We start from the raw sequence: 10,361 nt of genomic DNA on the forward strand, positions 1-10,361 counted from the left end.
TACTGACATTGATTACGTTCTTCCAGTCACACAACCATTCTCACTGAACTTTTCTGAGTTATTCTGCCCTTAACATAAACTCAGTGCTCCCTAGGGTTCCTGTCAGCTCTTTTGAGTTGCTGTTGTCAGTTTGATCCCACATAGACAGTTTTCTAAAGAGCAGAATGCTCAAGGCTCATTGTCTACTAGTTAAGCTAAACTATTGTTCGATTTTAAGAAGACTCTAATGGATATTTTTGGTTTAAGGTTTAAAGATGATCTCAGGGCAATAGCTTCAGGGGTTCATCGAACCTTCATGGCTCCAGGAAGCCTGGAGTCCATAAGAATTTGAAATTCTGTTGTGCATTTTCCCTCTTTAGATCAGGATTCTGCTATAGAAGTTTCGATGAAGATATTCCGTAATGGCAGCCAGGCACTCTCCTGTTCTACTCTCATGGCCAATGAGACAGCTGTTCATGGAGGCAGTTACCACACATTCCTTATCCTCCTCCTTTTCCTGACTCAACTTTTTCCTCGGTTGTTCCAGGTGAATACAGACCAACTTTTGTGCCTTGGATGGCAGCTTGTAAGACCCCAGGCACCACACAGTGAACTAGGAGGTTAAATCACTAAACATATTATTAGGCAAGTTAACTGGGATGTCCCAGGAAAGTGTAACCCTAAACCTCTAATCCAAGGAACCATGTCCCATGAGGTATGTTGGTGTTCATCAGCAGCCTCAACATCTGCTCTTTTTGTTGTTATTCATACCGTCAGTCTTTTGGTAAGCAAGCGGGTACTTAACATTTGTACCATCTGCGCTCCTATAAACGGAAATTTCTGGGTCATAGGCTATTTGTATGTTTAACATTTTGAAAAACAGGCACACTTTTCCACAGAGGCTGAACCACTTTACAACCCACCGGCAATTTCTTCATATTCTCCCCAACTCTTATTGTTTCTGATAGTAGCCATCCTCCTAGGGATGAGGTGGTGTGTCTTGTGGTTTGGGTTTGCATTTCCCTAATGACAAGGGCATTCATCATCTTTTCATGTGTTTATTGACCATTTGCTTATCATCTTTGGTGAAATGTCTCTTTAAGTTTTTTGCCCAATTTTAAAATTGTTGCTGACACTTAGGGGGTCTTTCTCTGTCCTGGATACTAAACCCTTATGGCATGTATGATTCCCAAATGCAGTGAAACCTGCGAAAGCTGGAACCTCTAAGGTGGAAACCTGTCAGAGTAGGAAAACTCAAATATTTTTCATTAAAGAAGTGACCAAAAAGTGGCAAGGCTGCGCTGTGTAAAAGGCGGAAAAATTGCAAGACCCAGAAAAAGAAGGCAATCCTGTCAAATTCCAGCTCTCACAGGTTTCAGTGTATTTTCTCCCATTCTGTAGATTGTCTCTTCCCTTTGTTGAGAGTCTTAATTGATCTGTTTTGTCTTTTATTCCTTGAGCTTTTTGCTATTGTAGCTCAGAATCCATTGTTGAAAGCTAGTGTGTGGAGAAAAGAAACATGCTTCTTTTTTTAAATTGTAAAAATATTGTATCAGTCAAAAACTTTAAAACTGCGTACAGTAAAACCAATCATTAAACAGCACTTTTAATCTCAACATGGTGTTGAATAATGTGGTGCCTCCTATTTTCCTTCTCTAGAGATAGATATTCTAGGAGTACTCCCATTCTGGATGGGACTTTCCTTTGGAGACATGACTGTTGTCATGTTACTTCATGTCAAATTCAAGCCTTCATTCAAAACTACTGAATTTTCCTCGGTGAGAATCTAAGAAATGCTCCTCAGATACCATGACATTATCAGTTTTTTTTTTTTTCAGCCAAGAAAGCTTTTTAATTTTATTTGGTTCTTTTCCCTCTTTTTCTCTCTCTCTCACACACACACACGGTAGTCATTTAATTTCTTCTTGAACAAGACAGGTTAAACCACATGAAGTTCCATGTTGGCGTTTTTCAAAGTTACCAAAAAGGCAGGTTCACATGCTTCCTCCAAATACGCCTGGGTGTTTACAAAGATCTAAAGAATTCACTGTAACGTGTACAAGTGTAAGCAGTGGTTCAGTTAAAATAAGGGATGTCTTCACTCAGGAGAAGTCTTCACACAGCCTTGAAGTCAAGCAGAAAAAAAGAAGCTTTTCATCCAGAAGTTGACTGTAATTACCAGCCCCTGGTCTGCATCAAGCTCGTCCAGTCCCTTAGTACAGAAACCAAATGTCTGCTGTCAGACGTTAGAATCTGTGCCAGGAGCCATTAATTATTTGCTAAAGGCCTCATCCGTGCCAACACTCTGCTCTTCCTCTCCTTTAGCTTGCAGCTTCGGAAGTGGGAATGCAGCCTGTTTCAGAGGACACAGTGTGATTGTTCGTGGCCAGCAGAAGACGGCCCACAGGATGAGATTCAGGCTCCTGGGTCCCAATGGACTCAGACACCAAGTCCTTCCCATAGCCCACCTGGAACACTAAGGACTGTAACGCTCTGAAACCTAACGTGTCCAAGACAGAGCTTTTAAAGTCTCACCTGAACAAATCTACTTCTCACCTGGCTTTCCCAGCCGGTAAGCTGCACCAGCCTTCATTCATTCACTGCATTCAGGGAAACAGTCCAAGCTACCGTGAGAGGGGAGCTCCCTTAGGAAGGCAGCTCTGAACTTTCTTCTCCTATTTCTCTTTTCAGAGGAAGGTACAGTCTCCACCCAGCACCAAGAGGCGGATATCAACAATGTAAACCAAGGAAACTCTCAATCACATCCAGAAAAAAATCCACATATTTTACCCTCTCTGAAAAGACCCTCCACATCTGAGTTAAATTTAGAAACCCTCATATTTCATAGGCTCTTGATATCTTTTTAGAAAAAACCTTTTCAGACATGTCAACATTTTCCCTGCCTTTCAGCCTTCGCACCAAGTATTTCTGCTGATTAGAGGAAAACTTTTAAACTCTAGGAACTCAATAATTCCTATAATTCTTGTCTCACTTCAAATGTCACCTCTGCAGAAAGTGCCCCTCCTGTCCCCTCAGTTATTCCCACTCATTTCTATGTTTAAATGTCATTGGGGTTTTCAGAATGAGGTAAATCCAATTGAGGTTGACATTAACCTTCATCATGCAAGTAGAAACAAACTGAGTGCAATGTTCCATTTCCCTATGTGACAGACTTTTAGCAAGCCCAAAACTGTGAAGCTCTGCATTGTGCTGATGGCAGCTTTCATGCCCTCTCTGCTCTGTTGGTTGCTTAAGAGTCTGGGGAGTTCACTTGAGCTGTGATGCCCATTAGCTGGGTGTTGCTATTTCAATTAAACTAATTAAAACTAAAAGTAGAGTTCCTTCATTGCACTAGTCATATGTTCTGTGGTGAAGAGGCACATAGGGCTAGGGGCTACCATATTGGGCTGTACAGAAACAGAACATGTCTATCTTCACATAAAGTACTCTTGGATAGTGCTGCTGAAAACTATATATAACAGGTAATAATCTGTGTGTGTCCTCAATGATCAGTGTCAAAGGCCAGAAGGAACAAGAAGACAAAATACAGAGTGTCTGCCCATAGATTTATCATGTAGCTTGGGAGACAGTTTTAAAGAAAGAATGAAAAACTAAGGGTATGTGATATCTGTATTAAAAAGACCTAACCCGAGAGTGAGGTTCAACTGCTTGAAAAGGGAAATTATTTCAGTGAAGATTCAGAAAACTGGCTTTTTTTTTTTTTAGCTACATACAGTGTTGTGTAGAGCTGATACCATTTTGTATGGGTGGGGGTGGAAAGAGTATTTCAGTTGGGAAAACTAAATGTGTAAATCCCTGAGGCAGCAGAGAACCCAGTGTTATCCATTCATTGATGGAAGTCAGAGATGATTAAAGCAGAGAAAACAACAAGTGAGTGGTGAGGTTTGTGTGAGCTGGATTGAAACAGATCATTTAGAACCGTGCTGAATACTCTGGGCTTTTGGAAGGCCCATGGACAGCCACTGATGGGCACTGAGCATTTCCTATGCCACAGATAGAATTTGGAACTGACAACGATGATTGAATGATGTCAGGCAGGAGCTTGTTATGAACAAGTTAGGGAACATTGTGAGGAGGCCTAGACGCGCAGATTGATTGTGAATCAGGAAGATAGCCAGAAATTTAATAGAGGTGTGGATGGATAAAACGGCATCCCTTCATAGACTGCTCATTCCTGTACATCACTGAATGCTTCTCATGGCTGAATGTCAACGTGCATAAGCCCCAGATCTGGTTGAAATGCAAATTTTGATTGAGAAATTCTGGGATGGGACTTGAGTTTTCCACATACTAAACAAGCTCGTGGTTTATGCTGGAAATGCTAGTCGAGAAATAATGATGGGAATTAAAATTAGAGAGCTGTATTACAGAAAATAAAAAAGAAGGAAAACGCGTAGAGGGGAGACACTGGTGTAAAGATCTTGCAACAGAGAATTCAATGACAGTGAGACCAAGAAATGAAATAGGACTCAAGCTGGAGAGGGAGCAGGGTGAAAAGAAATAGGAAGTGAGGTAGGAGACGGGTCCTTCGTGAAAACATAAAAGTTTTCTGATTTATTTGTTGATCTAGTTAATATCAGAAAGAGAAAGTGTTCAGGAATCCCCCCAGATTTCTCAAAATCTTAGTGAGTGGTGTTCTCCTGGTTTGAAAATGAAGGGGGAAAAATACCATAAAAGTCAAGGGGCAGAAAGAAATGTTAGTTACTTCCAAAGGAACAGAAAAAATACTGATCAGATATTACAGTGTCATAAATGAGATGAAAAAGTTTTAGAAAAGCACAGTGGAAGGTTTTTTACAGCACATAACTTAAAAATAAATGAACCAGGATGAGTTCATTGTCAATATATGAAAAGTATGTTCTTAAAATTTCATCCATGTTAATGTCAGATAACAGTGACATCTGACACCAGGAACAAAGGTACATAGGTAAGCCCACAACTTGAACATTGAATCCCTAAGTCCCTGGAGGAAATCAGGTTCAAGTTTTGTAGCCTGGCCAGGCCTGGTTGCTTCTCATGCTGTGGGAGAGGTAAATTCCTCCATCTGTGATCTTGTTGCAGAAAGTAGAAGCCTGGGGAGCTTCCTGAAGAATGCAGGTGTGTGCTGTGGGGGCTGGAGCCTGTTCTGCCTTTAGTGTAAAGGCCCTCAGGGTGGAGCATTGCCCTGAGCCTGGGAGGAGGCCAAAGGCCTGTCACTCCCTGCTTCCTCCACACTGTTTCTTCCCCATCCTTCTTCCATTTCAGGTCTCAGGTGTGGTGCAGGGAGAACTAGTCCAGTCCAGGCAGCTGGGGACCTCAGGCGACCATCTGGCACATCCATCAATCACAGGGAAGGATTTCAATTGCTGTCACTGGTGTGTGGACCAAACATTATTCATCTGCCTCCAGACTGCCCAGGCCTCTGCTTCCAGTCCTGTCCCTCTTCCTGGAAGTGGCTTCTTGGGGTCAGAGACGTCATTCCATAGACGCCCCGAAGATGGAGAAGAAAATGGTGAGTTCTACGCAGAACTGGGTTATCCTTAGCATTATGTGGGTGAGGCTGGATCTGAATTGTTGGGAAGCAGCCGTGTGCTGCGGGACTGTGGTTTCAGTGAAGAAGACAGTGACAGAGGAGGCTGAGGAACTGAGCCCTAGGAGGCACCCTAATACCTTGCTCCACTGTCTCTGGGCCCTTCATGCCTACATACAAGGCATTTGAAGATTTGAATACCTGGTGTTACCTTCCTTATGTGACTCTCAGAGGTAGCATCACACGGTGTTAATATCCCTCCTCCCCCCGTCCCGGTTCTTGGTGTTCTGTGTTGAATAACAGAGTCTTCTTCCTGAATCTGAAGACAGAGGAGCTCTGGCTGTGGAGGCTGAGCCCCGACCCTCTAGAGCCATCCTTGTCCCATGTCTCTGAACAGTGGTCTTGAGGCCCCCTAGGCACTGGAGCACTTTGAGTCTTAAAAGGATTGAGAGGTATCATACCAGTTTCCTCCACTGCTCAAAAGTGTAAAATTACTCAGCATTTCACTAAGATTAAAAGCCAGATTCTTTTCAGTTGCCAACGCGTTCCCCCGAACATGATAAGCCCACTGACCCCAATCACCCGTCCAGATTCCTAATCCGGTTTTTCCTCTGCATTGCATTCTGCTCCAGCCACGCGGGGCCTTTGGCTCTTCCTAAGACATCCAAGACACCTTGACACCTTCTGACCTGTGCTCTGGCTGTTTCCTCCTTCTAGAACAGTTTCTTCTCAGAGACCTGAATTCTTTTATAGAACACATTGCCACATGATAGTTATATATATATGTTTATGTATTTAAATTTACTGTCCCCACTCAAAGAATTTACTATCCATGTTCATCTGGGTGTTTGTTTTGTTCACTGCTGTATCTGCTTTGCCAATGTGCAGTAGTCTCTGTGTCAGTAGGACCTGAATCAATTTTAATGAATGAATGTAGCCACAGTTAAGGGTCTGGAGGGAAGAAGTCTTGTCTGAGACACAGGGCTTTGCCAGGAGAAGTATGTCCTGGTTGTGTGAATTGAATAGAATGTTTACCTTTGTCTCCTCTTCCTATTATCCACCAGGACTTTAGATCATCGACTGGGTTTGGGTTTTTTTTTTTTTTTATGGTGTTATTGGACGGTAACAGCAAAAATAACAACAAAACTGTACGCATATGGACAGAACTGGAGTTGTCAGGAATTTAGACTTCAAAGAGAAATTGACCTGCATTGTGATCCTGGCTCAGCAGAGTTCCATGTGGGAAACACTGAGGATGTGATTAAATGATCTTCTCTAACTTTACTCAGCTATGACCTGTCTGAAATAATATCTGCTTAGAAGAGTCATGAAAGAAAAATCACAGTTGCTCAGTACATGGGACATTTCATCATTATTCTATAATAAATACCAGGGTTTTTGATGAGTTTAAAATATATAACCTCGCCCACTGCAGTGGAGGAGACCTTTGGATTTGGGCTCTGGTTCAAAGTTATTGTGACCCCATCATACCAGGACGGATTAGAGATGTCATAGGCTGCTCACGTCACCATTTCCCTGACAAGAGGAGTCTTCTTTCTCTAAAATTTCTCTGTTTTAGCACTCAGGGTATCTTTTAGCAGCCTTTTCTCTCCTCTTGACACGAGGAACCCAACGGATTGCTGCTGTTTCAGAAAGGTCACTCTTACAGACCAGGGGATTCCAGTGGTCAGGGTTCAGGTAGTCATGGTTAGGTGCCTTCCAGGGGCTGCGAATGTGAGAGAATTCTGAAGCACAGCCCCTAGAGGGCTGGTGTGTAAGTCTATTTCCTAGGCTCCACGGGCAATTTAACCGGTAAACCACCTGCATTTCAGCTTACTTATAAAATTAATTTTTTTGTGGTAGAATTTATACCTAACAAAATGTTTGTCAATTCAACAGCGTTTACAGGTATAGTTTGGTGACACTGATTACGTTCATCATGTTTTACAGTCATCCCAACCAAAAACCAAACCAAGTGCCATCAAGTTGATTCTGACTCACAGCGACCCTATAGGACAGAGTAGAACTGCCCCATAGACTTTCCAAAGAGCGCCTGGTGGATTTCAACTGCCGAGCCTTTGATTAGCAGTCATAGCACTTAACCACTATGCCACCAGGGTTTCCAGATGGAAATGGTAACCTTTTCTCACTGAGCAAACACAAGGGTGTGGTGTTGTTTCTGCAGAGGTTTTCCTCCTTGTCATCTTCTAACATTAGACTGTGTTTGTGGACCTGTCACATTCCCACCTTGGGCCTTGGTGCTCTCTGTTGAATGAGAGTCTCCTGACTTGAATCACCCACATGCTTATCTCCAAGATTTGAAGAAAATATGACCAGCTCAGTGTTTGGGTTGCCAGTGTGTTGATAATTGGCCCCTGGTCTTCCCATGGTTGTGAGAAACAAAAGAAAAACTGCCCTTCTGCAGTGTTTACCAGTTACTATACATCATCCTGTCTTCACCCTGTGCTTTATGTTTTGTTGAGTGTGTTCTGGTAGGGCTTACGGAAGGAGTGGTAATTCTCTGTTCACAAGGAAGTGAAGATCTGAATGAGAGCATTTCTCTAATGTCTGCTATGTTTTCTAACCATTCCAGACTGTAAAGAGAGAGGAGAATACGACTGCAATTGGTCGCAGTCGAGCTGTAGAGAGATAATTTCAGTGCTGGAAGTCTGTGAGACAGAAAGCAATCAGTGAGGAAGTGAATGTAGTTAGTGAAGGGACGAGGCTGATGGCCTTACTCTAGAATAGACCTTGATAGTACACAGAACCTTGTGTCAAATCCCTAAGAATCCTCTGTTCCCCAGGACTGTCAGCCTCACCCTTCATTCTTGTACACACTGAAGTCCATGGTACCTCGCTGATGCAGAATGTGTCAATGTTTTAGGACTCAGTGGTTGTTCAGGATGTGGCTGTGGTCTTTACCCCGGAAGAGTGGGCTTTGCTGGATCTTACTCAGAGGAAACTCTACAGAGATGTGATGATCGAAACCTTCAGAAACCTGGCCTCAGTAGGTAAGACCAGATTCCCTTTTTTTTTTTTTTTTCTGTTTTCTATTATTCCTTTAGTGAACAAAACTATTTTACTCATTAAGATTACTGCAGAATTTGGGCTGAGGAATGAGAATAAATTATTAAATAAAGGAGGCATGGTCCTTTGGCCCACAGAGCTCATGTATCTTGGCTTTCCGTGAACACAAAGCAGTATGTATTTCACTTAGCTTTCATTTCTCTTGTGATATAAAGCCTTGAGGCACTTTAAGTGTTGTAAATGTAAGCACTGGCTTTAGGGGTCACTTTGGGGCACTGAGAGTATTGTATTTGGGGACCACGTACACTATTAGTGTGTTCATTACAAGTTTGACATGATTATTTTGCTGCAAATCAACCCACACCTGTCTATCTTCAGAGACCCTGAAGAGCAAAGTATTGGCTCAATGTCAAGGAACTCCTCATTACTCTTCACGGTCTTCCCTCATGATAAGCGTTTCTTCATGAGCACCATGTCAGCTCTACACATTTGTTTTCCCAGAGACACAACTTCACAGAAACCTGAGCTTCCTTTTCTGACTTCAGCAATCCTTTCACAGCTGCGGTTATGCGGATCCTTTTCCTCTTTTAATGTTACATGTATATCGTGTGCAGTATATTTCTACTTAGCTCTAACTACACTTGTTCATGTATCCGTCACTGTCAAAGTTCATAGAAGTATGTCCTAATAAACTGCTTCTAAACCATTGCTAAAATGGTGAAACAGTGAAATGTGGCCACGTCCTTATTAACAGTGGTCTTTTTTCCCCTAATAATTTCTTTCCATTTGTTTCATATTGTGAACCTCAACTTGAATTATTGGGTCAGACTTTGGAAACCTTAAGGATGGAGAAAAGTTACCCAGCAAAGATATAATGGTGGGATACATAAAAAATAACACCTGGTCCTCCATGTTAGGAGAAATCTCTGAATCACACAGTAATAAAGATGATCATAAAAACCAAGAGAGACGTTTGAGGTGAGTGTCATTGAAACAAGAGAAAACGGTGCTTCTGGAGAAAATCCTAAGTTGTGATGACGTTAAAATACACATTCATATGTTGATGTGTATATACCAAGGCTTCCAACTGTTTCAGAACAGTTCAGTAATTGCAAACATAAAGAAGGATGGTGTACACATTGCATAGCCACCAAACTTGTTGCCTGTTGGATTTTGAGCTGAGCAGAGAACAGTTGGCAGGGCCCTGCACAAAGACGATGTCCCACTACACTGCTTTGAATGTGTGTTGCTCGTCACAGTCCTGCTATTTGAGTGTTCTGCAGCAGGTTCCTGAAACTTTTTGGAATTCATGCAGATCGGATTATTGACAGTACTGTGGGGAGCGACACACATTGAAAGCTGTGAGATTGGCTGCCATCTTTGTTCAGGGCTCTGTGGTTTGTTTCCAGCACAGGTTGAAATCCGATGGGCAACACATATCCAACGTGAACACTGCCGTTATTTATGTTGGCAATTGTTGAAGCAATACAAACCAGTTTGAAGCCCTGATATGTGCTTATACATATATAAGTATATATATATATATGTGCACGTATATTGTATATGTATAAACTTTGCTGTAAACTTACGTTTTCAGAGAATTTTCACAACTTGTTCATAAATGTGTGTCAGACATTGAGTATTTGAAACATATTTCACTTAAACACAATGATCAGAAAGCCTCATATTTTAGAAAAACAGTGACAATTATGGTACTATTTCTGCTAGACGATTTGAAGCATGAAACAGGAGAGAAGTCAAGCGAAAAAGTTCATGTTCGCTTTGTTAGCTAAAGGTGAAGTGGAAATAATTGATTTCCAACAAC

The sequence above is a fragment of the Loxodonta africana genome, chromosome Y (genome assembly GCF_030014295.1).
Source record: "Loxodonta africana isolate mLoxAfr1 chromosome Y, mLoxAfr1.hap2, whole genome shotgun sequence".
NCBI classification, from domain to species: Eukaryota; Metazoa; Chordata; class Mammalia; order Proboscidea; family Elephantidae; genus Loxodonta; species Loxodonta africana.